The sequence below is a fragment of the Xyrauchen texanus genome, chromosome 10 (genome assembly GCF_025860055.1).
Source record: "Xyrauchen texanus isolate HMW12.3.18 chromosome 10, RBS_HiC_50CHRs, whole genome shotgun sequence".
NCBI classification, from domain to species: Eukaryota; Metazoa; Chordata; class Actinopteri; order Cypriniformes; family Catostomidae; genus Xyrauchen; species Xyrauchen texanus.
Genome location: NC_068285.1, coordinates 29,106,444 through 29,125,991, shown reverse-complemented (window position 1 = coordinate 29,125,991; position 19,548 = coordinate 29,106,444). Strand labels below are relative to the sequence as shown.

Genomic DNA, 19,548 nt, shown 5'->3' with positions numbered 1-19,548 from the left:
TAACCAAATAAATAAATACATGGACTTAAAAATTTTGTTTGCTTTAAAATTATCAAATTATATGAGAAGAAATGAATAGCTGAAACCCACCTCCAGTTCTGTTGGTGTTTGTTTTGTATTTTATGAATGTCCAAAAGCTCATTATCCAGCCCATTACAAGACTATTTGCCACATACCTGTAAATAAATAAATGGGCATGAAACATTAATTTACATTGAAATTATGTGGATGTCTGAATGATCATTATCCATCTCATTTAAAGACTACTTTCCAAAGAAATAAATGCACATGAAACATTGATTTGAGTTAAAAAAAAAATAATTATTGACTTGTAGAGATCACACAGTGATCCGAGAAGTAGTAAAGATGGCTTGCAATACCCGGATGAGCGGTCTGATATGTGGATGTGTGGTTGTTACTCAGAAATATCAGACTACTAGATGGCACCATTGACCAATCAGAATCGAATATTCCAGAGAGTTGTGCAATTAGCTAGTTAAAATGCCTTGTTGAATCCTGTGGCATCGCCAAGCGTGGGCCGGGGGCCTGGACCCACCCAAATTAGATCCAGGCCCACTCAGAATATTACACATTATTCTTTGACTTCAAATATATATATTTAAAATATCTTCATAAATTGAATTGATTTCAGAACGTGCAAAATAATTTTGAATTCACCACTTCTCAGTTAAGGAAAATTTGTTTAAAAAAAACAATTGGGGTGAAAACTTGGCCCATCCATATTTATTTACAATTAAATGAGTCATGTTTTCCATGCAAATGATTTGTATTTGTGTATTACGTAAAAATGGACAATGCAAGGGCTCATCCATGCTTCCACACCTCTCTCACATGAGCTCACAGATGTTAAAAAAATAAATAAATAACCTTTTATGTAGAATCACAAAAATATACCGCAGTTTACAAAACTTCCTCTGTATGGCTGATGTGAATACGCGGTGACACAGATCATATAAGCCAAATCTAAATTTAATTTAGTGCTTCCACTACAAAAACAATGAGCATTTGGCTATATGTCACGATTGTGGTGAGATAAAATTTTTGGTATCAGTAAGTATATTTGCGAGCAACAGTGTGCTAAATTTTTTTTTATGAAATTTATGTAACAGTAATTTATGTATGGAGTCATAAAATCAGAGACACTCCTCTCAACAAAATCTGATCACAAATGGTCACAAGAAACGCTTTTAAGTCATGTTTGAACTAGGTGTAAATGGCAATCTGTCTGGGCTGACCACTTGTGGTTGAATCACCTGAGACAGATGTTAATAATTAGTTGTGAACATGGCCAAGAGGTAAAATCTTTAGGGCCAAACATAAAGACTCATGGACTTTCCATTAAAGAAATAGTAAGAGTTCAATGCAAGTTAAGTTCAATCAACAGCTTTTGTGGCATAATGTTGATTACCACAATAAGAATTTCAACTCCTAATGCCTTTTCTTTATAAAGAAAAAAAGAAAAAAAAGAAAACATTTAGGTTGTGAGTCACTTTCAAAATGAGTCATTTTGTAGGAGTTTAAAGGTAGAAATGTAAAATTGATAATTTAATTAAAGAACATGTATTCATTATTTTGTTAAAACATATGTATTATTTGAGCTGTAAAGTTTTTTAAATGGTTTTTGTAATTTTTAGGGTTGTAGGGTTACAGCATTATGCCGTGATGGCAAGAAAGTTGTAAATTAGATACAACTTTACCAGTGTTGGGGAAGCTACTTTGAAACTGTAGTTTGACAAGGAACAATTTACTCATAATTTTAAGTAGTTAAGCTACAGTCAAGGTACTCTTTTGAAAAAGTAGTTAGCTACACTACAAGTTACTATAAAAAAAGTAGCTAGCTATACTGAAGCTGCTTAATGAGGCAATATTTTTTTTAATATTACTATCAAACCAATAATATTAATAACAAAATATATACTCTCTCTCTTTCCTAGCGTTTGTCCCGCACAGATGCAGGGTCCGCTTCGTGTTAATCTGCATATATATTTGATTTGGCACAAGTTTTATGCCAGTGGCTGGGGGACTCTCACTCACATGGGGCAATTTAGAGTCTCCAACTCACTTAACCTGCATGTTTTTTGGACTTGTGGGGGAAACCAGAGCACCTGGATATTCTTGCTGTGAGGCGACAGTGCTAACCACGGAGCAACCATGCCATTATAGTAACAATAATACCATTGTGGGCCATATAAAATACTATTGTATAAAATAAAAACAAAAATATATTTTTTATACTATACTTAAGACTTTTCAGTCCTGTTGTTGCCAGGTGTAGCCTACTTCCCTAAAGATAAAATTTTTATGACAAACTCTCCTTGAGCTGGCATTTTTTGTTATTGTCACATAATATTTAGGGTGGATAATATGTGAATAAGGACTCAAGGCTTGTTTCTCACCTCACCTGGGTTCATGCTTATTGTATTTTCTGACTTTTTTGCCATTGACCTGCAAGTGCCAGCTTTACAGGTCGCATACAGAGTTCAGTTTTCAGGTCCAAAAAAAGTGGACGGATGGTCATCCTAGATCAGGGTTCGGGAAACTATGGGTTGCGAGCAACAAGTGGCTCTTTGTTAAAAGTCGAGTGGCTCTTTTTTTTGTTAAAAAAAGTATCTCGCCAGGTGTCTCACCATTCACCAACATGTGATCGTTTAACACTTTCTAGAGATAGTGTTTGTGGGATTGCAAAGCTTGAAGTCAATGACACTTATGATTTCCTTTCATCCACCAAATGCAGATTGCTCCTGCAGAGTATTTTGCTGATGTACCAGCCACTGTGTAAGACATATTGGAGTGATATATTACTAGAAATTAGACAAAAAGATGCGTGTTTAACGAAACGTGATTATATTTTAAAGAACAGATGAAAGAAAAGCCACCGATACACGTCTGATTTGGATACGTGTGGGCAGTGAGCTCCGCTGTTCACGAGTGCAATGAAAGCACTTCTCCAAGACACACATTCATAGAGTTCTGGGCCTCGTTTCCCAATAACTATTGATCTTAGCTGTTAAGAGAATTTTCTAAGAGAGATATTATGAACATTCATTATTTTTTATGTGCACCCAGGGTGTGAAATATCACACACCACCCGCAAAATGTGACGAGACTCAATCCACTTCGCGAGCTCCTCATCCAATTTTTATGCGTGAGTTATTTTGCTCATCTACCCGCAACAGGTGGATGACCAGTAAGACGTCTCGAGTGATACATGACAACAAATGCTGTTAGTCAAAAAGACGTGCTTGAAGAAACACACTTTATTATATTTTTAAGAACAGACAAAAGAAAAGCTGTCAATGCTCGTGTCTGATTTGCTGTTTGGCGTGCAACAGGACCCTGTCTCGTGGAGCTAGTCCATGTAAAGTGTTATCACTACTCTATCTGTTTTATTGAACTGAAAGCTGTTTGCAAGAATAATGTAGTCTATGAGAATGCTGCAAATGATCTGCGATCATCTTGTGAGGTACTGTGATGGAGCAGTTCACTCTTACACATTGTGAACGCAACTCTGCAGGTTGAGTAATATATACAGGTATCTTTGTATTAAAGAAACAAAGACAAATTGATTAAATCATAAAGTAATGCAAGACATGTTCACCTTGAAGCAAAAATTTTGTTCTATTTTCTTTTCTTTAGGCTGCATAAACTGTATTAACAAACTCCATACATACACATTCGATAAGAACACACATTTGGCAACATTTTTTGGGAACACAAGGGAATATTTTAGGCTTATTTATTGTGATGATTATTATAATTATCTTTACATTTATAATTGGCTTTAGTACTTAATTTGCACCTGTTGCCGCATACTCATACTAGCGTGATGGCGAATGGGGCCGTTGGAGATGGTAAATGTTTGGATTTAGGGAGGTGGTTATATAGAAGGTTTTATAATCACCTCGTTATTTTAAGTGCTTTTTTCATTTAGTTTAAAGTGCAACTTGAATTTAGAAATGTCTTTTAAGTTTTTCGTGTTTCAATAAATGTTTTAAATTTTAAGCAAAATCAATAAAGCAAAAATATTTACCGACATTGAGGGTTGACCATATAATCGGATATCACAAAATATTAAATTAGACTATTATTAAAATATTTTGTACATATTGCCCAGCCCAAAAGGGAAGTAACATTTTTCATGAACAATTGTTAAATTAAGTAATTTTATGAAGACTCGCACAAACGAGTCTCGAGTTTTGAGTAGTCTATAATATAAACATTTTATTGAAAAACTTGAAAATAGTAAATTATTTGTTTGTGGTATGGCTCTTTCAGAAAAATGCATCAACCAAAAAATGTTTCATTGGCTCCTTAGTGAAAAATTGTTGCATAATACGTCATAAATTATTTCTTTTACCAATTATTTTATTTATTTTACATGACAAAGAAATTGAGAAATCGTCTAGATTAAGGATGTAACCTCCATTCCCTGATGGAGGGAACGAGACGTTGTGTCGAAAAAGCGACACTAGGGGTTTCTTTTGAGAGCCTTTTGCATCTCTGATCTATGAGAAATGGCCAGTGAGAAATTGGCAGACAGAAATTACATGTCCCGCCACCGGACATATGGGTATAAAGGGAGGGAAATGCGTCTGTTTCATTCAGGAGCCGACAATGAGGATCGGCTGCAACAGTGGCTCGGTTCAGCGACGTGGCCTGGAGGACACAACGTCTCGTTCCCTCCATCAGGGAACGGAGGTTACATCCGTAGCTAGACGTTCCCCATCTGTCGCTCACTTCGGAGCATGGGAGCAGGCTGCGCCAGCCACGCCTTTTCTCTCTCTGTTTCTTGCATAGAGTTAAAGCGGCTGGGGCCATCTTAACGCTATCATACGCACTCATATTATGGTAACACACATATGGTTTAAGTCTTGTGGCTATCTTTATAAAACAGTGAGTATTTAAACTCAGTAGTCCCCTGCAGTAAACTTGCTCAAAAACAGAGCAATGTATCGATAGAGCCACAGAGCCACAGTGCTTACACACTTAGAAATAATTCAACCTATGAATGGCTTATTTATAGTTGACTGCACATCATTTATTTATTTTTTTTTAGAGCAATTATTTTAACATGGACACAACTACACACGTCACTGTCCAAAAAAGGACACCTTTACAGCTTCCTGGTAAGCTGTGTGGCTTCTTGGCTGAGGACCAGAGGATCAGATGTCCCTTGTTCCACTGCTTGATGAGTTAGGAAAGCTCTCAGGAGTCTAAAGAAAATTGTGGTGTTCAAATGATAAAGAGCAAGTTCAATACATGTACTAGGCTGGGTTTATACATCATGACAGTCACTTACATCGGAGTACTGCAGTGATCAAGAGTCCAGGATCTTGGAAGGCTGAGAAGCTATCCACAATCATCAGCAGGTCTGCACAGAATGCCAAAGATCAAGAGGTAAACCATCTGTCCCCAAGGCAGCTGATCTCCATTACTCAATGGGTTACCATGGGCCCTTGCAGATCAAAGTGGGAAGACACATAATGCACTCTAGAGAGAGGGAATAGAGAGAGAGGCAATATTATTCCTTGTCCATTCAGGCATGTTTTCTGATCAGTGAACCGACTTCTGCTTTTACAGAAAAGTAAAAGCTCTCACTAAGCTGTCTGCTCTGAGACTTTGCTCTTGAGTCAACATTACGTCTCGGGTTACTTAACTCTAACCCCTGTTCCCTGATGCTGCGCTGATTTAGCGATTTGGGAACAACTTTAGGTGTGACCAGTTGTGAATATGTCTGCAATACGTCAATTAAATTAACCAGAATTTATAGCCTCTGCTGGTGACATCATTGGATGCACCTGTAGCAGGGCTATAAATAGAAGCGTCACAGGTGCATTGTCAGGTATTTTGTCTGAAGAGCAGTCCTGGGGAATCCCAGTGCGGCAATGAATGCTGCGCTGATTTAGCGCTTTGGGAACGAGAATACCCATGCTGCCGCACTGTGGATGTCCGGACCCCTTACGGTTGTGTAGTTGTGCTCACAAGAGCGCAAGAGGTTTCAGACATGAGCTTGTGATGTTGACTCAAGGACATAAGAGCCCGGAGTGGCATGAACATCCAAACTATAAAATCTTATGAATGTGTGCGGAGAGGACCAGCCTGCCGCATCACAAACATGTTGCAGAGGGACACCTCTAGCCAAGGCTTTAGAGGAGGCGACCCCTCTGGTAGAGTGAGCCCTGATACCTACTGGCGAAGCTTGACTGCGTGCCTCATAGGCCAGGGCAATAGCGTCCCTCACCCAATGCGACATAGTGTGCTTGCTGGCGGCCCCCATGGCAAACGAATAGTTGCCCTGACTTACGCCACTGGCTAGTGTGGTGGACATAAGTCTGAAGGGCACAGACTGGACAAAGTCTGTGAAGTCTTTCCTGCTACGGCATTGTAAACAGCGGGGAGCAGAAGGATTAGAGAGTGACTGGATGTACAGTTGAGAAAGGAACCTTAGGCATGTAGTCAGGATGAGGGTGCAAAATTGCTTTAGCCATTCCTGGGGCAAAATCTAAGCAAGCTGGCAAGACAGACAGAGCCTGTAGATCCCCAATTCTTTTTAGAGAAGTAATTGCCATCTTGAGAGTCAGAAGTTTATCAGACGCTGACTCTAGAGGTTCGAAGGGGGTCTCAACCAGACCCTCAAGGACTATTGCTAAGTCCCATGAAGTTATCCTGGTCCTAGCAGGAGGTCTCAGTCGCATGGCTCCATGAATGAAGACAGCGAGCAGAGGATGTCTCCCCAACGGCACCCCATCAATCAAGGCTTGGCAAGCCGATAGAGCGGCCATGTAAACCCTGAGAGTGGCAGGGCATGTGCCTGCTAATAATCTTTCCTGCAGAAAGTCCAGAACTGAAGCAATCTGGCAGTTAACTGGATCTGCATTATGTGCACTGCACCATCTTTCAAAGACACCCCATTTATTGGCGTAACTTCTAGTAGAGGGAGCCCTAGCACTTAGAATGGTCTCGATAACTTCAGGTGAAAGCCCAGTGTCCCTCAGTTGGAACCCTTCAGGGGCCAAAAATGAAGGTTCCACAGCTTGGGCCGGGGATGAAATATTGTCCCCTGCACTTGAGACAGAAGGTCCCTCCTGTCCGGAATCGCCCAAGGCGAGCCGTCGAGGAGAGACATTATCTCCGAGAAACATACCCTGTTTGGCCAGTGCAGCGCTATCCGTAAGAGGCAGGACCCTTGCTGGTGAACTCTGGCCAAGAATCCCGGGAGCAGAGAAACCGGGGAAAAGCATACAGGTGCATTCTGGGCCATGTATGTGCCATCACGTCCAGATCCAGGGGGGCTTGGTGACTCAGAGAGAAGTAGAGGGGACATTGCACTGTCTGTTGAGAGGCGAAGAGGTCCACTTCTGCTCTTGAAAAATCCCCTGTCAGTATTTTCTGTCTTGACAGTAAATCTGCTCCCATTCAGGTAGCCAGGGATATAAGCTGCTCTGATCAACAGGAGCTTGCCCTGGGCCCAAAGGAGAATCTGCCGTGCCAGTCTGTTCAGCTGAAGAACAGTGCAACCTTGGACTAGCCTGACTTTGCTCAGGGGGTTCTGAATGGACATGATTAGAGCGGGAGACAATTGTGCCCGCATCGTGATCGAATTCCATACAACGCCCAGATAGGTGATTCCCTGATTAGGAGAGAGAACGCTCTTTTTGATGTTGAGTCTCAGACCCAGAGAAACCAGATGAGTTAAGACGATATCCCTGTGCTGTAATGGCAGTTATTGTGACTGTGCTAGTATCAGCCAGTCGTCTATGTAATTTAGAATGCGGATGCCCCGGAGTCTTAAAGGAGCCAGTGCTGCATCCATGCATTTCGTGAATGTGTGTGATAAGGCTAGACTGAATGGAAGAACCCGATATTGGAAAGCTTCACTCTTGAAAGTGAACCTCAGGAACTTCCTGTGTTGTAGCAGACTTTCTATATGAAAGTACGCATCCATGAGATCGATAGTGACCAACCAATCGCAATGTTGGATTTGAGACACGACCGTCTTGACGGTTAGCGTCTTGAACTTGATCGCCCTCATGGCGATTCAAGCCTCGAAGGTCTAAAATCGGACGCAACCCCCCCATCCTCCTTGGGAACCATGAAGTATCTGCTGTAGTAATCTGACTCTCACTGAAGGGCAACATGTTCTATGGCCCCTTTGACTAAGAGATTTTGCAGTCCTTTCCACAGTAGACCTGCTTGCTCTGGTTTCACAGTATTGGGAACCACGCCGCTGAACCACGGAGGCTGGCGAACAAATTCAATTCTGTAGCCTTTTCTACTGTTCTTAGGACCAACAGAAAAACACCTGGCAGTAGTTTCCACGCTGCGATGCACTGGGTATCGATTCTGACACTTCCTGTTAAGGGGATGACGAGTGTCCAGTGTGCTGGCAGGAAGCAACGGAACACCCAACATTTCGCTGGAAACCGCTAACTCCCGAAACTCCAGAGATGGCAGGAATGGAGCTGTTTCGTGGGGGTATCGGGAGGGTACGGGTGGATATTTCACGTGACCCTTCCCAAGGGGGGCTACCCCCACAAGGCTGGGCACAGAAAGTCAGGGTTTTTCCCTTTTTAGAAATAACTTCCCTGAGATCTTTCTTTGGGGGCTGCTGAGGGCGACAAACCTGCCCCCAGTCTTTACTAGGGGAAGCATGATTTGCCACGCTTTGTTTTTGAGCCTCCCGTCTAGAAGGACCGGAGCGGGGCTGGGTGGCCGACGGCCCCTCCCCCTGAGTGCAGCAAGGAAGGAATTGCCCAAAATCTTCATCGTGGCTTTTTGCCTCCTGGAACCTGGTGATAACTACATTCATAGCATCACCAAATAAGCCAGAAGTTGAAACCGGGGCATCGAGATGGAAAACTTTGTCCTTATCTCTGATGCCTGACAGGTTGAGCCATAAGTGTCTCTCAGTGCTGACTAAAGGAGACATAGCCTGGCCAATGGCGTGAGCCGTCTGCTTCGTCGCGCGGAGAGACAGATCCGTGGCTCGACGAAGCTCAGAGAAAGCCTCTTCGTCAACCGTGTTGCCCGCACTCAGGTCCTTCAACAGATCAGCCTGGTACGCCTATAACACTGCCATAGTGTGCAGGGCAGCACCAGCCTGACCTGCTGCCTGATAAGCCTTCCCCACAAGCGTGGAGGTGGTCCTGCATGGCTTTGTGGGGAGAGTGGGTCTCTTTAGCGAGAGATAACCCGCAAGTGTCTCTTCTACCGGCGGCATCACCGAATACCCCGTGTCTCAGCACCCACGATTGTAGAATGTTGACGTCGAGGGCACGAAGATATGGGAAGTATAAGGATCCCTCCATGAACGAGAAAGCTCTGATATAGCATTCCCCTTTTTCTTTTCTTTTTTGTTTGGCCACCAGACAGAAATCTGTCTTCTAGTTTGGAGCGTTTGGGGATCTCTTATTCATGTGGCCAGTCTAACTGTAGCCTGGTTACAGCCTGAGTAACCACCTTGAGTAATTCCAGCCGCTTTATTATTGTGCGTGGAAGGTTCAGAGGTGGGTGCTCGGAGTCCGTAGACTCAAGAGATTCAGCGTCCCCCACTCGAACCGAAGAGGCGCCAAAGCACACTTCAGACTCACGAGAAGGATCAGCTGGATCTGGGGAGAGAGTGAGCGATAGAGACGGACCGTCTCTGGCTCCTCAGCCAGATCAATGCGAGAGCCCCGCGACGAAAGAGTGGGTGCTGGCTCTTGGAAGTAAGCGAGATGAGTGCGAAGCATTTTGACTGAGAACATATATCAATACTCGCACCTGCCCCGCCCCAATGCAAGAGCGGCATGTTCTTCCCCCAAACATACAAAACAAAACTAATGTGTGTTCCTCTCAGCCATAGAGCGTAAACAAGGGAACACAAACCGCTTGCTCTGTCTTTCAGTCATTTTCTTTTTCTTTTCTTTTTTTAAGAAAAAAGAGAGGTTTCTGCGCACTGCCTAAAAAATCTAACTCATAACAGAGGAAAGTAGAAAGTTTCTGACAGGCTCATGAAGCACACACACACAGAGTGTTCTGAAGACAAATGATCTGATGATGCAACTGTGACGCATCTATTTATAGCCCTGCTACAGGTGCATCAATGATGTCACCAGCAGAGGCTATAAATTCTGGTCAATTTCATTGATGTGTTGCACACATATTCACAGCTGGTCACACCTAAATTTGTTGTTCCCAAAGCGCTAAGTCAGCGCAGCATCAAAGTGTAGCTTTTTGACAGGGAACTGAAAGATTCTTGAGATTCATTCACAGTTAGACAAACTACTAACTGATTGCTAGATGTTAGAACGTCCTGGATAAAATGGTAGACGCTGTATAAAAGCTTTTCAGCAGCTACCACAGCTCAGGAAACATAACAATTTTAGCCATCCGATGTCCTCTAACATTGTATTGAAAGTGTTGTTGATAAAAACATTCATCAGATTGCTCGATATAAAGAGCTATTCAAAGCATGCTTGAAATGGGTTGCAAGTCAAAAGCATGCAGTTTAACATGCATTTCATACAATTGGCAATTTGCTATCAATTCAGTTCCGGATGAGCCTACAGCCAGACAATACAGAGGAGTTCAAAAATGATACATGCCCACTGTGCGTTTCACAATAGCAAGAAATCTAAAAATGCTTTAATGATTGTGTAGCAGCACCAGTACTGTGTTATTGAATCTTCCATTCTACCATGCTCTTTAACTGCAAACAGAGATGTAAACGTGTGCTGAGCTGGATCACAGCCACATGCTCACATCATTATACTGGAGCAGGACCAGATTTGCATCACAATTGCCACCAGCATAATTTCTCACCTACTTTGAGCATGGTTGCATTCAAACACAGCCACACAGCTAAATGCAACTGCATAGCAGGCAATTTTAGCCTCACACACACATATAGTAGAATATAAATAATCTTTCTTGCAGCTGGAGTTGTAGATCAGTTATGCACTTCAGAAGATTTACCTCATCAGGTATCACGTATAAACCCAAACACTAAGTTTTATTCTGTCGTGTTCTAAACAGATGTTTTATCTTTTCTAGATTAATCTGAAAAAAAGAATTCTTACAACAGCCTGTCTAAATTCAAGCTCTAACAAAAATTATAATATGAGGTGCCTCTTTGTCCAGCAGCCAATGAGGAAATGTTCTTCCTGCTTTGCTTACATGGGACACCTGACACATTCCAGCATCTATGCAAAATGTGAATTGTCTTTATCATGATTATGCATTTGCATAAATGGGTAAACTTGTCAGCCTCTCAAAGAGATTCATTGAACACCAGTTGTGAGTATGGTGGGTGCTGGAAGTGCTGAAGAGTTGAAGTGTCACCATGCATTCTCAGAAGTACAAAATCAAGGGTCTCAAATCAGACAAGAGACAAAAAAATATTAAATAAATGTAGCCAAGTGGAGAAATTTCATGTGGTTCGGCTCTGGTTGTGAATTGGACGTTGCCCCTTTGAGAGTTTTGCAACACCTGCTTTCCGGTACACTCTCATGTTGGAGGCATGGGAGGAAACGTTGTCCGGAAGGGCACCCGGTTTTGTTCATCGATTGATGTTTTTTTTGGGGTAGATGTATAATTCTACACAAAATGTTGTTAAATTGCATTAAATGTGTGTTCACAAGAGTCATATGTTAAAACTGAGTGTTTGTTGTGAGTTATTTTGGGGGGATGCATATAGATTGCAGGTGTGGAGTTCCTGTTCCTTCCTGTTCCTGTTGCTGACAGCAAGCTGCATGAGTGTTTGTAGCCTGCTTAACATTGCATATACTTATTATCATACATTCATCATTTTATCCTTTGTCATTTTCCGTTTCTTTTGGGTTTTTCTTCTTTTCTACTGTTTCATCTGTGTGTATTTTACCTGTTGCTGCTGGTGCCTAGCTCGAGTTTGTGTTTGTAGCCTGCTAGCTTTTTTAGCATCACTTATCTGTCTGTTTTAAGCTTTTAATCCCAACATTATTCTCTTATTGCGATTCAACTGCATTCACTATCTATTTTTATCACTATTAAACTGCATGCATTTTACAGCACACACCCCAATTTTATCCTCTGAATTACACAGATTAGTGCTCTATCTCAAACCCTCACTGCTCAGGAACAACCAACAACAACAAACAATTGCAGTAGCTAAGTCATGGCATCTTCTCATGTTATTTCATTTTGCATTGCATGTCACATGTTTATGATAGCTTCTTCCATCAGCAGTGAGGGATTCACATGTGATAAATGTAAGGATTTAGTCTGGCTGAAAAAGAAGGTTAATGAGTTAAAAACATGCATCCGAACGCTAGTGGAGGTCAGTGAGAAAAAGAAGCCGGTAGATACTGTTTCGGATGCAGATAGTACAGCGAGCCACACGCACAATGACATAAAATAAAATGTACAAGTGCTGGCTAATGCTAAATGTAGATTTTCTAAAATTGTTATTCATGTCGGCACTAATGATGCCCGGCTTCGGCAGTCGAAGATCTCTTAAGATTATTTTTAAGGGGTGTGCGAATTTGCAAAAACTATGTCAGACACTGTAATTTGCTCTGGTCACCTCCTTGCTCGTCGTGGTGACTCAGTTTATAGTAGATTAGTGTCACTGAATGGCTGGATCTGGTTAGACCTGACCTGCTAAAGAGAGACAGACTCCATCCCTTCAGGGAAGGTGCCGCCCTCCTCTCTAATAATTTGACTCATAGTCTTAATAATGATAGTATTTGACTAAATGGGGCCCAGGTCAGGAAGCAGACAAACTGGTTAATCTGAAAGTCTGCTAGCTGCCTTGAGATGTCACACAGGCAGTCTAACACATAAACTACAACACGTAGAGATAGTATCACCTAGATATCATATAGAGACTGTGTCTGTTCCCCGAACTACCAAACACAAAACTCTCACAAAATGATTTAGAAAAATTTTGATTAAGGTCGAACTTGAACAAAACAAACAAATTAAAGATAAACATAATATAAAGGTAGGGCTCCTAATCATTAGATCTCTTTCAACCAAAACACTAATTGTTAATTAAATGATTACAGATCATAAATTGGATGTGCTCTGATGGACTGTAACCTGGCATAAACCTGATGAATATATTAGTTTAAATGAATCTACTCCCCCAGGTTATTGTTAGAAACATGAGCCTCGTCTGAAGGGTTGAGGAGGAGGTGTTGCTACAATTTACAGTGAAGTTTTTGGTGTTATTCAGAAGACAGGATATAAATGTAAGTCTTTTGAACTAATAATGCTTAATATGACATTATCAGATATAAATAAAAAATCTATGTCGTCTTTTGTCCTTGTTACAGTGTATAGATCACCCGGGCCATATTCTGATTTCATTGGTGAATTTGAAAATTTTTTATCAGATCTTGTAATTACTGTAGATAGACCTTTAATTGTTAGTGACTTCAACATTCACATAGATAATGAAAATGACACATTGGGATTAGCATTTATCGATATTCTCAACTCTCTTGGAGTCAGATAAAATGTAACAGGACCAACTCATCGCCATAATGATAAGCTAGATCTAATTCTGTCTTCTGGAGTTGATGTAGATAATATATAAATTATGCAGCAGAGCGATGACATCTCAGATCAATGCCTTGTCTCTTGTATGCTGTAATCAGCTAATGTTACTCAATCTACATCATGCCATCATTCAGGTAGAACTATTCTTTCGACCACTAAAGATTCCTTCACTAATAATCTTCCAGATCTATCTCATACTCAATAAACCCCAAAGCTCAGAAGAACTTGATGAAATAACAAATAATATAAATGCAGTCTTCTCTAGCACTCTTGATAGTGTCGACCCAATTCAATAAAAGACAATTAAAGAACTAAGTGCTGCACCATGGTACAATGATCACACTCATGCTCTCAAGAGAGCAGCTCGGAAAATGGAGCACATGTGGAAGAATACAAAATTAGAAGTATTTCGTGGTGCATGGAAGGATAGTGTCTGTAACTACAGACCGGCACTAAAAGCTGCCAGGTCAGCATATTATAGTAACCTCATAGAAAATAACCACAACAATCCTAGGTGTTTATTCAGTACTGTGGCTAAATTGGTTTGGAATAAAACCTCAACAGAACCAGATATTACATCGCAGCACAAGAGTAATGACTTCATGAATTTCTTTTCAGATAAAATTGAAATAATCCAAAGAATATTGAAATTATGCAATCATCTGTCATAGCACGTCTCATAATTTTCCTCACATGCAACTTAAATCCTTCGCTGTCATAGGTCATGAACTGCTAACAAAACTTATCGAAACGTCAAAAGTCAAATTTTTGTTAGATCCAATACCAACTAAGCTCTTAAAAGATGTATATCCTGTCATTTCAGAACCACTTCTTAATATTATTAACTCCTCGTTATCCTTATGACATGTCCCAAGAAACTTTAAAATGGCAGTTATCAAACCGCTTATTAAGAAGCCACAACTTGATCCCGGATAACTGGCTAATTATAGACTGATTTCAAATCTCCCGTTGATGTCGAATATACTAGAAAAGGTAGCATCCTCCCAACTCTGTTGGGATTCTGTTCATTTCTACAGAGAAATAGTATATACGAACAATTTCAGTCAGGATTTAGGCCTCATCATAGTACAGAGACTGCAATTATCAGAGTTACAAATGACTTGCTCTTGTCATCTGATCGCGGTTACATTTCACTTCTAGTGCTTTTAGATCTTAGTGCTGCATTCGACAACATACATCACAAAATTCTCTTGAATAGGCTAGAGAATTATGTTGGCATTTGTGGAGTTGCATTAGCATGGTTTAGGTCCTATTTAGCAGACCGCTACCACTTTGTCTATGTAAATGAGGAATTGTCAAACCAAACAAAAGTAAAGTATGGAGTGCCACAGGGATCAGTTTTAGGGCCTCTGCTTTCTCCTTGTATACACTTCCCCTGGGAGATATTATCAGGAATCGTGGAATAAGTTTCCACTGTTATGCCGACGATACACAACTTTATATTTCTTCAAAACCTGATGAGATTTCAAAATCCTCCAAATTAGCAGAGTGTATCAATGAAATAAAAGATTGGATATACAGAAATTTCCTTCTACTCAGTTTTGACAAAACAGAGGTACTAATTATTGGACCAAAAATCTCTAAAAATAAGCAGCTAAAATATCATTTAATTCTCGATGGATATACTGTTACATCATCTTTTTAGGTGAATTTAGGTGTTATATTTGATACCAATCTGTCCTTTGAAAATCAAATTACTAATGTCTGTAGAACAGCATTCTTCCACCTAAGAAATATTGCTAAATTAAGGCACATGCTCTCTGCTGCTGATGCCGAAAAACGAATTAATGCATTCATGATCTCAAGACTAGCTTATTGTAATGCCTTACTGGGAGGATGTACAGCAAGATCAATAAATAAACTTCAATTGGTTCAAAATGCAGCAGCCATAGTGCTGACTAGAACCAAGAAATATGATCATATTAGCCCCATTTTATCATTGTTACATTGGCTACCTGTTAAATTTCTTATTAATTTAAAAATTCTGTTAACTATGTACAAAGCTTTGAATGGTTTAGCTCCGCAGTACTTAAGTGACATTCTACCACGCTATATCCCATCATGTTCACTACGATCGCAAAATTCTGGCCTGTTAATAGATAACTAGAATATCAAAATCCACAAAAGGAGGTAGATTGTTTTCATATTTGGCTCCTAAACTATGGAATAGTCTCCCTAACTCTGTTTGGGATGCAGACACACTCGCTGAGTTTAAGTCTAGACTAAAGACTTATCTATTCAGCCAGGCATACACCAATGTATACACCATACATCCCTGTCTCAACCTCGGGACTACTATCCTGAGCTCACCTGAACCGGATGATCCAGCTCCATTCCTGCGTCGTGTTGGACTCCACTGCTGTGATGAGTGATGACGACTAAATTCAGCTGGTGCCAGCCTAACATGACTTCATTCTATTACGATGGACTTCAGAGGATGAACTGATGCCAACTCCAACCATAAGACATGAGATACATCATATGCCATTGCCTGAAACTTGGATTTAGGATAGACCTCACCGAAATTACCATCTGGTTGAACTGCAATGCACCTCACTAGCGTAGTGAGAATTATATTGTTTTGGGTTGCAGTACATGTCATTAGGGCCTGGTTGTGAATATTGTGGGTGATTTAAGCATGTGTTGAATGCATGGAATGCTTTGGGTGATTTGGGCAGGTGCTTGAAGTATGAAGCGCTGTGAATGTTATAGGCATGTATTAAGCTCTACCATATTTCTTTTGAATGATTTTATATTGTGCTGAAATTCAGTGAATAATTTTTCTCTCATTTGGGATATTGTTCTTTTTAGTCACATTTACATATTGTCAGAAAACTCCTGGATTGTAATACATTTTTTAATTCTTCAAAAAAGTAAAAAAAAAAAAATGTATTTATTCTTTTCTTTATTAATTTTTTTGGTATATGTCCCAATCAACCGCTTTTTTCTTTTCTTTTTTTTTTTTTTAAAGTAGCCATCAGAAGAAAACACCAAAATATATTTTTGTATCCGTGGTGATTATTTTCAACACACCGGCTACATTTTATTGTACTATTTTGACTATTGGGAGCCTATAGGTCAGGTTTTTTTTGTTGTTTTTTTTTTTGTGTTCATCTTGAAATACAGTAGAGGTGAAGATAGGTGCCAATGGGACACAGAGTGGAGGCTGTCTTCCTTGGTGCAGATATCCAGTGAACAGACATCAGCCAGAGGTGACATGGCAATGTGACGAGAAGGCTGGACGAGAGAGAGAGTGCACCTGATTTCCGCTGATTCCACGGTGTTACTGGTTGATGAGACACCTATCCAGTGATTGTCTGCAAGAGAACATCGAAGTAATTTACAGACATTCATCAACATATCCTTTTGTTTCAATGTAACAGACTGATTAAGAGACTTTTTGTTTTGCCTACAAAACAACTATTAAACTATTTTTTACTGAGTTGAACTGAGATATGAATAACTTTTCAAAATGTCACAATATGATGATGATAGTCCAGCATTACATAAAACACTGATAATGAACCTGATGCAGGTAGTAGTATGCATGATGTTCAGGGACAGATTCTTATTGCAAACATTCTATAGCCATAAACAAATGGAAGGCGAGGATGTTTGTACTTACTTTCATGCTTTGTCCCAAGTTCTATCCTGAAACAATCATCAAATGAAATGTCAAATGTTAATTTGGTTATCCGAGATCAATTAATTGAGGGTATTAGGGACACAGGCCTTAGAAGGGAGCTTTATAAGCTTGATACTTATTGAAGTGTGAGATGAAGCCCTTATGTGGTCTCTAGAAGATTCAAAATCTTGTGTCACAAAATTTGTCAGCAACAGACGTGTTGTGTCTGAGACAGCAGAAACTCAGTGCACTGCTGTTGGTGTAGCTGAGAAAAACCCTGCTACCCTTAACAAAGTTTTAAAAATTGTAGCAGTACAAGGAAAAGATAAAGGTGAGCATATACAAGCTGTTGAGAAACTCACTTTGCAGTGCAGTAAGAACCTGTAGCACAGATGCAGCCATGGTTTACAGAGGATGGCAAGCCAATATGTTTACGGTGCAAAGGTGTAAGACACTGTGGGTGTGGGAGTGTGGTCGAGCATTCGTCCGGAGAGAAAGCGGTAAGAGTGTACACATCTGAGCGCTATAATGTCTAGTACCTGTTTCTGATTGCAGTAAGCACTAGAGAGAGCGATAAAAAGGGACCACGCCAGAGATGAAGGAGAGAGCTACCCATCTGAGAGAGACTCTGCTCAGTTTAAGCTAAAGGGTGTTATGCTGAAAAGCCCTTTTGAGTTTGTTTATTAAAGTTATAGCTTTGAGTTAAAGCCCAGGTTTCCTGTGCTTTCCTTTCCCTCCCTTCATTGAACATATACACTTGTGCTGAAACCTGGGAGAATTGGAGGAAATACGCCGGCATGGAGTCCTCGCTGTAGGCAGAAGTCATCAAGTCCCTCTCCAGTATGCACAATCCACAACATCAGGTCCTGCTTGAGCTATGCCAGGACCAGGATTACCGATTCCAGAAGGTACTCCAAGCTCAAGCAGAGGACCGGCACGTGATCCGGAACCTACTACACCAAGAGAAAGCCCTGGCCGCGACCAATCATCAATCTCATTGTGCTGGAGCAGCTTATCCATAATCTACTGAAAGGAACAGCAGAGTGAGTCCAGTGCCACCGTCCAGCATCTCCAGAGGAGGCCGTCCAACTGGCGGAGGACCATAAGTTGGTATATCAGAGTGCGAAAGAGCCCTCCCACCAAACATTGCACTTTCATAACATATTTTGCTAATATAAAAGAGTGGTTGTAGCGATTGATGCAGGATGCTCAGACAAAAGAGGATACAACCCAGCTGTTAATACTGCGGAGCTGTCGTTAAATGTTATTCCAACCGGCTAATTATAATCCGATGGTGGGTCACTTAGGGCAGAAAAAGACACTGAACTGACTAATGGCCCATTTCTATTGGCAGGACATTCATGGGGATGTGCGCAGGTGGTGTTCGGCATGCCGTGAATGTCAGCTGGTGAATTCACCGGCTACCGTAAGAGTGCCATTGCACCCCCTTCTGTTAATTGTGATCCCCTTCGAAAGAATTGTCATGGACTTCGTCAGGCAATTAGAGTGGACAGCATGCAAACATCCTTCTGGTGGACTATGCAATGCAATATCTGAAAGCAGTGCCTCTGCACAACATCTCATCACATAGTGTTGTGGAGGCATGCTTCAGGATAATCTCCCAAGTGGGGATTCTGAAAGAAATCCTCACTGATCAAGGCACTACATTTATGTCATGAACACTAGGCAAACTGTGTGAATTTTTGGGTATTAAATCAATTTGCATCAGTGTTTACCAACCACAAACAGACGGGTAGCTCTCTCTCCTTCATCTCTGGTGTGGTCCCTCTTTATCGCTCACCCCAGTGCTTACTGTGATCAGAAACAGGTGTTAGACATTATAGCACTCTCTCTGGACAAATGCTTGTCCATGCCCCCGCTGCCACAGACACATAGCTAAGATGTGTGTGAAAATAAACAAACAGACTGTCACATAGAATGCTAAATCGTCAGTGGAGCAGGGAATCTTGCACCCTCGCTTGCTGTGAGCCAGGCAGTGCGAGGATAGTCTATAGGCTCAGCCAATGCCGAGAGAACACCTGTCTGGGGAGGTTGAAGATATGCTGTCCACACCAAGTTGGCTGAAGATTACAGCTACCAACAGTTTAGACATATCTTACCTCTTTTATCTTGAGTTGGAGGTTGAAACCATGGGTACCTACCAGAGTGTGATTTTCTAGTAGTCAGAGATTCACAAACCTCTTCTGCTGTACCAGCCCTCAATGCATGAAAATCATTAGCAGATGTATATGTGGCAGCGGGGGCGTGGTCAAGTCATAGCTTATGCCAGTAGGAGACTTTACAACACAGAAAGGAATGACAGAAATTACAGTAGCATGAAACTTGAGTTACTGGCCCTC

The 19,548-nt window shown here is 41.0% G+C and overlaps 1 pseudogene; it reads left to right on the top strand.

The window, feature by feature from the left end:
• The window catches only part of LOC127650104 (uncharacterized), a 28,383-nt pseudogene extending 10,808 nt beyond the window's left edge, over window positions 1–17,575 (top strand).
• Window positions 17,576–19,548: the final 1,973 nt, after the last annotated feature.